The sequence below is a fragment of the Callithrix jacchus genome, chromosome 13 (genome assembly GCF_049354715.1).
Source record: "Callithrix jacchus isolate 240 chromosome 13, calJac240_pri, whole genome shotgun sequence".
Classification (NCBI taxonomy): Eukaryota; Metazoa; Chordata; class Mammalia; order Primates; family Cebidae; genus Callithrix; species Callithrix jacchus.
The window spans coordinates 93,660,249-93,674,255 of NC_133514.1; the positions used below are offsets into that span (position 1 = coordinate 93,660,249).

At 43.9% G+C, this 14,007-nt stretch overlaps 1 pseudogene; it reads left to right on the forward strand.

Moving 5' to 3' along the window:
• The first annotated feature begins 675 nt into the window (after nucleotides 1–675).
• On the forward strand, nucleotides 676–2,146 carry LOC100407602 (large ribosomal subunit protein uL10-like; annotated as a pseudogene).
• Nucleotides 2,147–14,007: the final 11,861 nt, after the last annotated feature.

The following is a 14,007-nucleotide window of genomic DNA, read 5'->3' on the forward strand; positions in this document are numbered from 1 at the left end:
TATCCTAACATGTATTGATGAGAATCATCTGATTGAAAGGCCCTTGTAGTGATGACTTAGTTCAAAAACAACCAGGTGACATTACCTGCCCCCTCTCCTGCCATGGGGCATTTGGAAGTGTTTGGGTGTGGTCCTGGTTCTCGTAATGACTGAGGGTGGGCAGCTTTCTAACTGAGAATTAGAGACCAGATATCAAGGCGTGTTAAACATCCTCAACCCCTGTGTATGGGCAGTTCCACATAAGAAGAATGATCCCAACTGAAAAGTCAGTAGTGCCTCTGTGTTAGTCTCTCCTCATGCTGCTCATAAAGATGTACCTGAGACTGGGTAATTTAGATATGAAAGCGACTTAATTGACTCTCACTTCCATATGGCTGGGGAGGCCTCACAATCATGCCAAAAGGCGAATGAAGAGCAAAGTCACATCTTACATGTTGGCAGGCAAGAGAGCTTGTGCAAGGGAACTCCCATTTATAAAACCATCAAATCATATGAGACTTATTCACTACCACGAGAACAGTATAGGGGAAACCGCCCCATGATTCAGTTATCTCCACCTGGCCCTACCTTTGACGTGTGGGTATTATTACAATTCAAGGTGAGATTTGGGTGGGGACACAGCCAAACTGTATCAGCCTCCATTGGAAAACACTAAGACCACACCTCATTATACAGATGAGAAAGGTGAGGCTTCAGGTTATGAAGTTTTTTTATCTAAGATCACTCAGGTCAGTGACAAAGCTGGGCCCAGGACCGAAGATTCCTGACTCTCACTTTAGGGTATTCTTCCTTAAGTTTCCAGTGACTACTTCTCATAAAATTAAAATTAGGACTGAGTTTGAGAAGTGGGAGTGCACATCTGTGTAAACCAAAAGTATCTGAGACAAGTCTTAGTCAATTTAGAAAGTTTATTTTACTAAGGTGAAGGCTACAACCATGACAGTCTCAGGAGGTTCTGCCATGTGCCCAAGGTGGTTGGAGCTCAACAACTGAGCTCCACGACAAAGAAAACCTTGGCCCTTTAAAGGCTTACAGTCTGAAAGGTGCACATGTGAGAGGATCGAGAGTGTGGGAGATGTGACTAGGTGAGGATCTGAGCAGTTAAGCAAGAACAATGCCTTCCCGGTGAGGGGGGAAATTCCTCCATACCATGTCCGTGATCTATAGATAGGGTTGTGGTTAGCAGTAGGGGGTTTAATCCTTTAGACCTGACCAGGCCTTTTGAGATACAATGTAGAAGGCTAAAGGGGAAATGGCCTTAGAAGCTCGGGAGGAGGGGGTCTCCTTCCTCAACTTAAGATCGTCCAACATTTGGATGATTATCCAAAATGCTTCATTGTGGGAGTGAACGATGTGGGCTCTGAGCAGATGCAGCAGATCCAAATGTCCCTGCAAGGGAAGGCTGGCAGACAAGAGCACCATGATGCATGAGGCCATCCAAGGACATCTGGAAAACAACCCAGCTCTGGAGAAACCGTTTCCTCATTTCATTTCTGGGGGAATGTAGGTTTCGTGTTCACTGAGGAGGACCTCACTGAGACCAGGGACATGCTGCCACTTATGCTGGTGCCATTGCCCCATGTGAAGTCACTGTGCCCACATGGAACACTGGTCTGGGGCCCAAGAAGTCCTCTTTCTTTCAGATTTTTGGCATCAGGAACTAAGATGTCCAGGGGCACCACTGAAATCCTGAGTGATGTGCCACTGAAGAAGACTGGAGACAAAGTGGGGGCCAGTGAGGCCACATTGGTGAACATGCAGAACAACTCCCCCTTCTCCTTTGAGCGGATCATCCCGCAGGTGTTTGACAACTGCAGCATCTACAACCCCAGAGTAAACTCTGCGCTTACTTCCTGGAGGGTGTCTGCAGTGTTGCCAGTGTCGTCTGCAAATTGGTTACCCAGCTGTTGTGTCAGTTCCCTATTATTCTATCATCAGCGGATACAAATGAGTGCTGGCTTGGTCTGTGGAGACTGATTACGCCTTCCCACTTGCTGGAAAGGTCAAGGCCATCTTTGCTGCTCCATCTGCATTTGGGGCCGCTGCTCCTGTGGACACTGCTGCTATTACTGCTGCTGCAGTGCCAGCCAAGGCTGAAGCCAAGGAAGAGTCAGAAGAGGGTATGGAATTTGGTCTCTTTGGCTAATCACCAAAAAGCCACCAATTCTCCTAGCTTTATTGGCAAAACAAGGAAATAAAGACTTCTCTTTTTAAAGAAGGAAAAATAAAAAAGACACATACAAACAAAAACAAAGAAATGACCCCCTGAGGTGAAGTGGTGTCAGTTTTTCAGCCGAAACAGAGAAAAAAAGTTATTTAAGGGGCTTGCAACTTTCTGATGATGACTCCTGCTTGAAATGCTTGGCCTGTCCTGAATTGCCCATACTTTGTACCTTCAATGGCATGGATCATGTTCTGTTCTTCCTCCAAAATAATTTATGCATACTTAGCTGCTCCTGGTGTTAGATCCCAAGCTCCTGCAATACAGAGACTCTCAGTCGTCTTAAGCCAACACAGTGCCTCACATAGGCACACAGTAGACTTTTCAGAAATGCTTGTTGCGTAAACAAGTGCAGACCAACTAACTCAGAACTGAGTCTTATTGCTGATATGCTGGGGCACTTGCAGATATGGGGCCATTCTACTCTCTTTTCATTCCTAAGGTTTCTGATATGGTTTGGATATTTGTCCCATCTAAAATCTCATGTTGAAATGTGACCCTCAGTGTTGGAGGTGAGGACTCATGGGAAGTATTTGGGTCATGAGAGTGGCCCTTCATGAATGGCTGGGTACAATCTGTTGGTAATGAGAGTGAGTTCTCACTCTATTAGCTCACTTGAGATTTGATTGTTTAAAACAGCCTGGTACCTCCCCTCTCTCTCTTGTTCCCTCTCTTGCCATGTGATACGCTGGCTCCCCTTCTCTTCTGCCATGATTATAAGCTTCCTGAGGCCTCACCATAATAAACCAAGCAGATACTGGTGCCATGCCCATAGAGCCTGCAGAACTATAAGCTGTATAAACCTCTTTTCTTTATAAACTACCCAGTCTCAGGTGTTCCTCCATAGCAACACAAATGGACTAATATAGTATTAAATAGGTCTAGAGTCAAATGGTTGGAGTTTGAATCCTGCCTGTATCATTGACTGTTTGACCTTGAAGAAGTTACTTAATCTCTTTGAACTTCAGAGTCCATATCTGTACAATGACCATGATAATTGTACTTATCTCATACATAAGACTGTTGAGAGGATCAGTATGGGATAATACATGTGTCATTCCAGAGTATTTTCCAACACCAAAAACCAATTCTTCAATTCGATTCAATTCTGATACTAACTCTAGGTAGAGTGTCAGATTCCAGAGCTTTAAGGGTTCGGTCCTACAAGACTGCCTCAACTGCAGATACCAGCCACAAGTCCAGGGTCACTGAACTTCTGACCAACTGGCTATAAATGCGCAATTCCCACAACCCTCTCTTCAGGTTTGGTAATCTGCTAGAATGCATTTCAGATCTCAGGAAAATAATTCTGTTTACTGGTTTATTGTAAAGGATATAACTCAGGAACAAAATGGAAGACGTGCATGGAGCAAGGCCTGGGGAGGTGCAGAGTGCTCCTGTGCTCTCTCTGGGCACACCACCCTCCCGGTACCTCCATGTGTTTACTGACCAGAGAGCTCTCAAAATCTCATTCATGAGTTTTTATAGAGCTCAATCTCCAGCCCTCTCCCAGAGGGTGGTAGGTGGGGCAGAGGTTCCTACTCTCTAATCACTAGTCTTTCTGGTGATCAGCTCCTTTGAGGCTACCTAGGAGTCCTACCTAAGTCACTGCGTTCGCATAAACTCAGGTGTGACTGAAAGGGGTTCTTTATGAATGAAAACAACACTTAATTATTCAGAAAATTCCAACAGTTTTGAGAGCACTCTGTTGGCAACTGGAGACGAAGACCAAGTATATTTCTTGTTATACTTAGCACAGTGCCTGGCTGGGGTCATAAACCTTTAGTGAATGAATGTTATCTGTCATCATCAACATCACCATTACCTTCCTGAGTTAAGCCTACTGTCTTGCAGTTGAGGTTTTCTAAGATGTAGATTGAAGATATGAATCACAGTTTTCCATTAAAACAGGAACGCACACAGAAAAATACAAGGGTCAGTACACTTGTATTTAACAGATTCAAAATCTGTTAATTCCAAACAGAATGTCTCAGCCTGAAAGGCCACACTCAGGACAAAAGACCATATGGTGGCTTGGTTGGTGGCATCAGGCAGAGTGCTGGAAGAATCATTCTTAGGCCCAACTGTTTTTAATTTAAATGATTTAAAAAGGAGCGTAAGCCACATACTATGTACACCCAGAGGTATGTTAAGCATTAAAGATAACTCAGAAATAACAAGACATTAAAAAATACTTGTCTCCAAGATGGAAAATAAAATATTTGGCAGAGAATGTTGAGAATGCCAATCCATGTTAATTAGCATGGGCTTCCGAGTCCCTGGCTTGACAGCAATAATTTTCAGGCAGCCTAAGATTTTAATTAAAATGGAAAAAGAGTTGCTGCAGTCTCTTGAGTGATCACAATCAACAGGAAACCCATCAGGTTGGAAGAAGCTGGTGAGAATTTTCAGGTGGTTAGAATAATGTCACGTGGAACTTTTTGTGGTTTTAGGAGTCCTTAGAAATTATTTAGTTTAAAGCTATTATTTTACAGGAAAAGAAATGAAAGTCTTGGGAGGTGATGTGACTTGCCCACATCCTACACAGTAAGTTAGTGACATAACTCAGCTCAGCCAGCCTCCACCCAGCACTCCCCTCACTTACACCATTTTAAGGAACTCTGTTTAAGTTGGAGTTGGCTCCTCCTGTCTCTCAGCTTTTTACTATTTCTAGTCTTAAAAGAGGAGATTTTTTTTCAAATGCAGAGAATTTTGATATGCTCATTATATTTCCTGAGTTTTAAATGCTTTCAACATTTTTATATAATAAAATGGTCTTCCATTACGGGAAATATGTAATTCTTTTCTTCCAGAGTCTCTCTATGCAACTTTCTTGATAGACATTTACCTATAATGGTAGATTTTTCAAATCACTAAAGGAGATTTCAGATGTCCATGTCCCATCAAATCCTGCTGGTGCCTTGGAGCCAAGACCTCTATCTCCTTCCTCACCCAGAAGAGACACATTGAGTTGGAGGCCTGGCATTAGACTGGCTCTGACCCTCTGTGCTGCACTTTGCCCTTCTTGGCCTCAGTTTTCCCCTCTGCAAAGAGGAGTTTGGGAAAGTTAAAGGCCAAGGTCTATCGCAGTCTCACAGCTGGTGCCCCACACTAACTTTGTTTAGAAGCCAGCTCTACCCTTGCAAGCTTACCAAACTGATTGGGGTCATATGGATTTTGCAGCAGAATGAAATGTGAAATTAATGTTTTTCCCATTAATAAATTATACAAGACTCAGAGGAATCTTTTCCCCAAAGGCTCTTACTTGTAGAAATTTCTCCCCCTCTGTTAAATATATCAGAAATTAAACTGTAAAGAGGTTATATGGACTCATATATGAGTGAAGGAAACATTCACTCCTACAGGAAGATGGGAGTAAGGACAACTTGAAATAGATACAATGGGCCGGGCACGGTGCTCACGCCTGTAATCCCAGCACTTTGGGAGGCTGAGGCAGGTGGATCACGAGGTCAAGAGATCGAGACCATCCTGGTCAACATGGTGAAACCCCGTCTCTACTAAAAATACAAAAAAATAGCTGGGCACGGTGGCGCGTGCCTGTAATCCCAGCTACTCAGGAGGCTGAGACGGGAGAATTGCCTGAACTCAGGAGGTGGAGATTGCGGTGAGCCGAGATTGCACCATTGCACTCCAGCCTGGGTAACAAGAGCAAAACTCCATCTCAAAAAAAAAATAGATACAATGGAAACAAATCCATTTCTTGCCGTTCCTTGCACTGCAGAAAGGAAAACACAAGTGACACTCATTTATTTGAGGGGAGTTAAGAGCATAGTCAGGAAGCTATGTTGGGGAAACTGCTCCAGGTCCTTCTACCCCAGCTTTGAGCTCTGCCTTTATTTGCTGTTAACATTATTAATAACAAAGATAATTGTTTTGAATTTCTACTGTAAAGTAGGTCCAAATGCTTTTCAAATGTCAAGATCTATTGTTATAATCACTACCACCATCTTTATTATCAACATCACATAGGGTCCATCTCTGGATTCCCTGAACAGATTGGGACAATGTTGTGCTTTTCACCCTAATCCTGTGGTTGAGGTCAGAGTAGTGGTAGTGTGAGCCATGACCGCATGGGAATGAGATAGACTCTTGGTATGAAAATCCAAGAAAATTCCATTCTTGCTATGAAAATTTGAGTCCAAAAAAAAGTACAGAAGACCTTTCTTCTCTCCCTAAGTTGCCCGGGTCTAAATATACTGACAAAGAAGATGTCTAAAATATAGCATTAGCCACAAGGAGCAAGTTGCAAAATAGCATGTGCACATATGACAGCATTTTTGTTAAAAACGACAGGAAATCTCCGTGTTAGGGTCTGTATAGAAAAAGATTTTGAAGAATAGATACAGTCTTTTATAGTGGTTACTTTTACGGGGATGGAATTATGGAAAATGTTAGCTTTCTAGTTTCTATATTTCCAAATTTTTTTAGTAACATCACACATATATAATTAGAAAACTAAAATTTAAAACAAAACCTTTTCAGGAAAGCAATTCTCTCCTCTTCACTCTATTATCACAAGATACTCTTTCCTTCATACCATGATTTAAAACTTTACCAGGCATAAGTGATGAGTGTGTATGTGGGGAGTTTATTATGCTTTTCTTTGTATTTTTATATTATTTGAAAATATCCATAAGCTCTTGCACACACACACAGAGAATGAAAATGCTGAAGATATTTCTAACCTTTATATTAAGAGAGACATCTATAATTTTTCTGAATACAAAAGTGAATTTTAAATTGAGATATCACGGGTGATTATGAAACTCCCTCATTGTCTCAGCCACTTAGGCCTCTGTAATAAAATATCATAGTAGGTGATGTATAAACAACAGAACTTTATTGCACACAATTCTAGAGGCACATAGGGTTGGGGGCCTGGCATCAGACTGGCTCTGGATCTGGAAAATCCAAGATCAAGGTGCTAACAGATTCAGTGTCTGGCAAGGGCCTGATTTCTGGTTCATGAATGGTAACTTTTCTCTGTGTCATCACATAGAAGAAGGGGCAAGAGTTCTCTCTCAGGCCCCTTTTATAAGGGTGTAATCCCATTCATGAGGGTTCAGCCCCCAAGAGCTAATCTCCTTCCAAAGGCCCCACCCTTAACCTTGGGGGTTAGGATTTCAATATATGAATATTGAAGGGACACAAATATTAAGACCATAGCATTGATTAATATATACCCTCATAACGACTGACACATGTAGTATAAATGTAAACATATAGCGATATATAGATATTTAGTCAGTTTTCATTTGAAATGAGACCATACTACAAAAAATAAAATATCTATTGGGCTTAGTGGTTGCCTAGGGCTGAGAGGGGGATGTGGGGATATTATAGCCTAAACTGAGGAGTAAATACTGATGGGTAATGGGCTCCTTTTAGATTGATGAAAATGTTCTAAAATTATATTATGCTAATGACTGTAATCTCAGCACTTTGTAAGGCCGAGGTAGGCAGATCACTTGAGGCCAGAATTTCAAGACCAGTCTAGACAACATAGCAAAATCCTGTCTTTACTCAAAGTACAAAAATTAGCCAGATGTGGTGGTGCATGCCTGTAATCCCAGCTACTTGGATGCTGAGGCAGGAGAATCACTTAAATCTGGGAGACGGAGGTTGTGGTGAGCTGAGATCGCACCACTGCACTGCAACCTGTGACAGAGCAGGAATCCCTCTCAAAAAAAAAAGAAAGAAAGAAATCTCATAAATAGGGAATAACTGTCATTATGGTCAGAAACAAACCATAATGAGCGTGACCACAGTGAGGCATGTTGGCCACCTACATTCGTGTGAGTCTTCTATTTCCTGAGTAGAGAGAGTCCAGATCCAGGCTGGTTAATTTAGCCCAGCCAATCACATAGGCAGGGGAGTGATGTGTAGGAGAACAGATCACACCCCTCCTAATGGGACAATGTAGAACCATCCTTCCCACAGTCAGGCCATCTGCGTAGGGCGGGGAGGGCCCCAGAGTCAGCAAGACTTTAGGGACTCAAGGCATTTGAGGTATGTGTGGTGGCTCCAGCGAAGCTCTTACACAATTGCAAGCGTCACTCTCCAAGGTCTTGAAGGGTTCCACCAAATATTAAAGAGCAGGCCTGGCTGTTAGAGGCCTGGCTCATAGAGATGAAGGTCCATCCTCACATCTCAGGGGTGGCTCCTGCTCCTCCAGTGGCTCTGGTGTACAGAGGAGGGCAAATAATAAATTGGTTGAGATTAAGTTCTGCTGTCCCCACCTCCATCAGAACCATGACTGGAGAGAGAACGAATTATAGAAAAATAAGATAAGTTCAATTTCCTGCACATCTGAATTTGGGGTCTGAAGTTTATCCATGCTACATATGAAGGGAACATTTTGATGGTCATAAACAGACCGTAATGAGCATGACCACATAAAGATGAGTGTAATTGGGGCTCAAGGTGAATACCACATTTTAGGATTTCCTAGATTCTAGTTCTAATCTCTCCTCTAAAAAAATAAATAAATAAAACCTTCACCAGGGTCACAGACACCTTAACCAACATTTGCTGAGTTTTATAACCTAAGGATGAGAAAATTCTGAAATAGTAACGTTTCTTTGCCACCAACAACTGATATGCAGAGGCCAGAGGAGCTTGCCTGGGGGAAGACCATGGGTCACCGGATGGAATAGGAACATGGTGGTTTTAGAACATGTCCATAAATGTTTTGAGGCTCTTTCCAACAAAGCATTCTTCCCCTTAAGTATGAGGCAACTTGAGTGATTTTTCTTCTAAGTGGTAGAAGGCAGTAGAAAAGATGCTGCGTGATTTCTAAGGCTAGGTCATAAAGGAGTGTGCATGGACACATTTGCCCTTGGAATCCAGCCACCATACTGTGAAGCAGCCCAGGTCACCTTGGAAGGCCATCAGCAGGTGTTCTGGCCAGCAGCCCCTGCTTAGTTTCCATCATACAAGTGAGTAGGAAAGCCTTTGAGATGACCCCAGCCTCAGCCATCATTTAATGGCAACTGAATGAGAGACCCTGAGCAAGGACCACTTCGCTGATCCCAGTTATTCAAAAACTAGAAGAGATAACAATAAAAGGTGTTTGCTCATATTTTATGTTACAAAGTTTGAGTTGGTTTGTTATACAGCAACATATAAGCAGAATGAAGAATGTGCTGACTGACCTACTTTTTGTGAGCCAATGTAACAAGGGGACAGGACACTGAGTTGGCAGTAAGGAATGTATTGTGCTTTGCTCCTGCCTCAGCCAAAGCTGACTAGGTGCTTGGGACAAGTAACTCTGCCTCTCTCAACCTCATTTCCCTCAAGCGCAACACAAGGATTCACTGTCTCAGCCTGGATATTCACATTCTTCACAGCAGCAGGCAGAAGGAGCTGACTTTTAGGGCTATAGAGTTTTAGGTCATATACTACAAGACTTCCCAAAGTATCTTCCAACCATGAGAAATTAACAGGTATTATTTCATCACTGAGTTCATTTTTAACACATAAACATGAGATGTGTCGGATTGAACTATTAGGCAGCTTTCTTTACTCCAGGACTTCTCATGGTCTTTAATGTGTTCAGGTGCTCTGTGGCTCTCTAAGAAAGGGAAATGGGAAGACGCACTCTTCAAACCTCCTTCACTGTGGAACCTTTTTTCTTTGTTGAGCTTTTCATGGGACTAGGATTCTGCTTAATGTACTCTGAGATTGCTTTCAATTATTCATAGTAAAATAATCAAAACCAATATTTACCTCCCAGAACTGTCCATAAATTATGGAATGGCTGTGGTGTTCTATACAAGTGGGCATGTGTATCTCCCAATGCCTGAATGTTTACTTTCAAGGCATGTTTCATTGATTTCCTCTTAAGAGGAAGAACATTCCAAGGTCTCAGACCCTGCGGAAATCTGAGGGAGGCTGGAGGGGAACAAAGCGAGGCTGGAGGGCTCTATGGCTCCTGGCCTCGGTTACTACAGTTACCATATGCCAGACATTGCCAGGCACTGGGGAGATGAGGATGAACAAGGCAATGGCTTCCTTCAAGGGTCTCACAGTCCAGTGAGGGCAACAGACAAGTAAATAGAGAGTGTCTTAGTCAGCTTGAGCTGCCATAACAAAGTACCATCTCCTGGATGACTTAAACCACAGAAATTTATTCTTCACACTTCTGGAGGCTGGAAGTCCAAGAGCAAGGTGACACCGTGATTGGGTTCTGGTGAGGGCTCTCTTCTTGGCTTGTTGACAGCCACATTCTCATCATATTCTCACATTGCACAAAGAGAACCCAGGTGTGCCTTCCTCTTATAAAAACACTGATTCTGTGGCATCCTAATGTAACCATTTCCCAAAGGCCCCATCTCTATATCCCATCACATTGGGAGTTAGGGCTCCAATTATGAATTTTGCAGGGGACACCATTCAGTCCATAGCATACAACATGTTAACAAATAAGCCCCAGCTAGAAGGGGAGCCTGAGACTATACAGGAAGTGGCCTATTCCATCTGACAGAGTAAAGATATCTTACAGGAGATGATTCTTGAGCTGAATCTTGAAACATAAGGACAAGTTCTTACTGCTGCATAACTAATTACCACAAACACAGCAGCTGAAAACAATGCATATTTATTATCTCATGGTTTCCCTGGGTCAGGAGTCCAGGTGAGGCTTAGCGGTGGTCTCCACTCAGGGTCTCACACAGTAGAAATTCAGGTGTTGGGCAGCTATGGTTCTCATCTAGAGCTTGGGGAGCTCTTCCGAACTCACTGAGATTGTTGGCAGAATTCTGCTGGGTGTCACTGTAGGATTGAAGTCCCTACTTCCTTGCTGGCTGTTGATCACAAACTCTCTCCACTCCTTCAGCCTACTCTCACATGGCTTCTCACAACATGGAAGCCTAAGTCTCCAAAGCCAGCAGGGCCACATCTTTCTGATGTGTCACCATCTATTAAAAGCTCTTCCAATTAGGTCAGGCCCACCCAAGATACTCTCCATTTTGATTAACTCAAAGTCAGTGAAACAGTAACCCAATTATGATGACATCCCATCATATTAATTGATTTGGCCCATATTCAAGAGGGGGAGATTATATAAGGGCAAGAGTCACTAGGAGTCATCTTTGGATTCTGCTGACCTCAGCAGTGATGGTTGGGGAGAAGATTCAAGGCAGAGAAAGCAGAATAAACAAAGGAATGGCAGGGGGAAGGAACTCAGGATGTTTGGTGTTCTCAAGTGGTTCCATGTGAATGGAACATAGGGCAAGGGCAGAAATGGTGAGGCACAGGGTCATAGACAGAAGGTGTATGTCATGGGAGACTCACCAGACCATGCTAGGGAGCTTAGCTTTTATTCTGTAGGTGAAGGAGATTCACTGAAGAATCATAACAAGGGGGTATGAGGATGAGAAATATGCTTTAGACAGAACATTCTGGCAGCATTAGTAATGATGAATTGGAGTGGAATAAACCTGAAGGCTGGGAGGCCATTGTACTTATCTAGGTTAAAGATGTTGCAAACAGGATCTCAACGCTCATTAATTTCTGCCCTGACAGCACAGCTCTTTGAGAGTCACTGAGATCTAGCCTTACGTGCAAATCCAGAACTGGGCTGCCATTGTATCAGAATGCTTGGAGCCACTAATGAGGGAGGGTCTGGAATTAATCCAATTGCTAACAGCTTAGTATCTGGGGTATGTGAAATGAACCCAAAAGTTCAAGCCTTCCTCTGGTCACATCTCCTTTTGCCTTGTCTCCATGACTGTATGTACCTCCGTGTTGAATTTCAGATATGTGTTGCAGGTACCCCAGAGGAGAGTTGTGCTGAGGAATCCACTGTGTAAACAGCAGCCTGAACTAGGCCAGGCCACTCTGCCATGAAGGCCAGACCACCCTTTTCCACCTTTGCTTCTGGACATGGTTCTGCTCTTCACAGAAGGAGCTCTGGAACCACAACTTCTGCCATTCACCCAGCTCCAAATTCCCAGCACTGTGCAGAGGAGAATGGCTAATGCACACTGTCTCCCTTCTTCTAGTCCCAGGCAAACAGTGCCAATGAGCCTGTCAGTCTTTCCCACGAGTCATGTGTGCAACCACAGTGTCCTCTTTGACATCGGCCCCAGTCATTCTTATGCATTAGGGTTGGTCATCAAGGAGGGCCCCACCCCTTGGATGTCAAGAACATCCAGGATGATGTCACTTTACCATGATCCTCTAGTTTAAATTGCTGGCATGCCTGAGACTTCATCTGGCATCAGGCCCATGTACTCCTGGCTTTTCCCTTCTCTCTTCAACTTGGGTGTCTTGAGGTCCAGAGGCCAAGGCCACCTGAGTTACAACAATTCCAAGATCTGAATTACGGAGACAGTTAGTGCTTCTGGGAATTTTGAAATATTTAACACCCCAATCAAGCCTTTGGTCCACTAATATGAAGGGACATCAACCTGATTCCCCAAAAGCTTACTATCTAGTTAGAGAGATAGGATATGGTGCTGTGAAATGAACCTAAAACTTCAGCCATCAGAGGCAAAATGCTAAATGAGCAGAGGGTTGACAAATGCCAGAGAAATTCAAACCACACAGGAGTAGATATTTTTGGAAATAGCAAATAGGGCTCTGCTCCCGATTCATGACCCAGTCCCTGGCACTGGTCCCACAAGTGCCAGATGATGGGGAGGCAGAGCTGGGTGTTGTGGAATGAGCAGGCAGAAGGAGGGGGTGCCCTGCTGGCCTGGCTGGGCCCATGGAGCTTAGTGATGCCTCCTGGTGCTGGCTGAGGCCATGAGAGGAGGCAGAAGTGGGAGAGGAGAGCAGCAGGAGCCCTCATCACCAGGAACATACACGTGGGTCCCTTGTCATTATCTGAACTTAAACTTATCTAAGCCCACAGAGCCCCCACACCCCTGGGGAAGCAGCAGGCAGAGGAGCCATGTGAAGGTGGAGGAGGCTAGTACATGCTCTGTGGAATTTCTCTTGATGACTTCACAGCTGACACACTCAGGCTAGAACAATGGAGAAAGACGAGGCTGAGTCAGCAAGAGCAGACAGTTCAGCTTCCTGAACCCTGGGCCCCAACCCTGGGCTATACTGGGGCTTTGGAGGCCTTAAGCAGAGACGTCATTCTCTTACCACTTCCTTGTGACTGCTGATTGATGCAGTGGGGCTGTGTGATGGGAGTGGGCTAAGGTTCTAGTGGACTCCAGGAGCCCTGAAAATTTGCCACTGACCAGCCTGGGCAAAAACATTTTGGGGTGAAAGAGAAAGATGCCAATAGCATGCAGTGAAACCTATTATATACAATTCTGCCCCCTACCATATTTGTATATAGTGGTTAATGAGGCAGATCTGAGAAGGGGGAAAGGAGCTGGGGAAGAGGCACAGGTAAGTGGAGGACATGCTTAGGAGCAGAAAGAGGCAAAGGCACCTCTTCACCATGGGGATCTCTCTCCTTTTTCCCAAGACAGCTTCTTGGTATCATATTTGGAAGAGACTTAAGAAAGTATAGAGGCCGGGCATGGTTCACACCTGTAATCCTAGCACCTTGAGAGGCGGAAGGATCATTTAAGGCCAGGAGTCTGAGACCAGCCTGGGAAACGTGACAAGACCACACCATCTCTACCAAATACATACATACATACATACATACACACATACATAGTATAGAATATCTTCAGAGGGCGTAACTTCAAAAATCAAGCAAGCAAGCCACACCATACCTACTACTGTAGCAAACCTATATGAAGGCTTCGTTCTTTCACTTCTTTCCAGTAATCTCCCCAGACTTGTGAGCAGACATT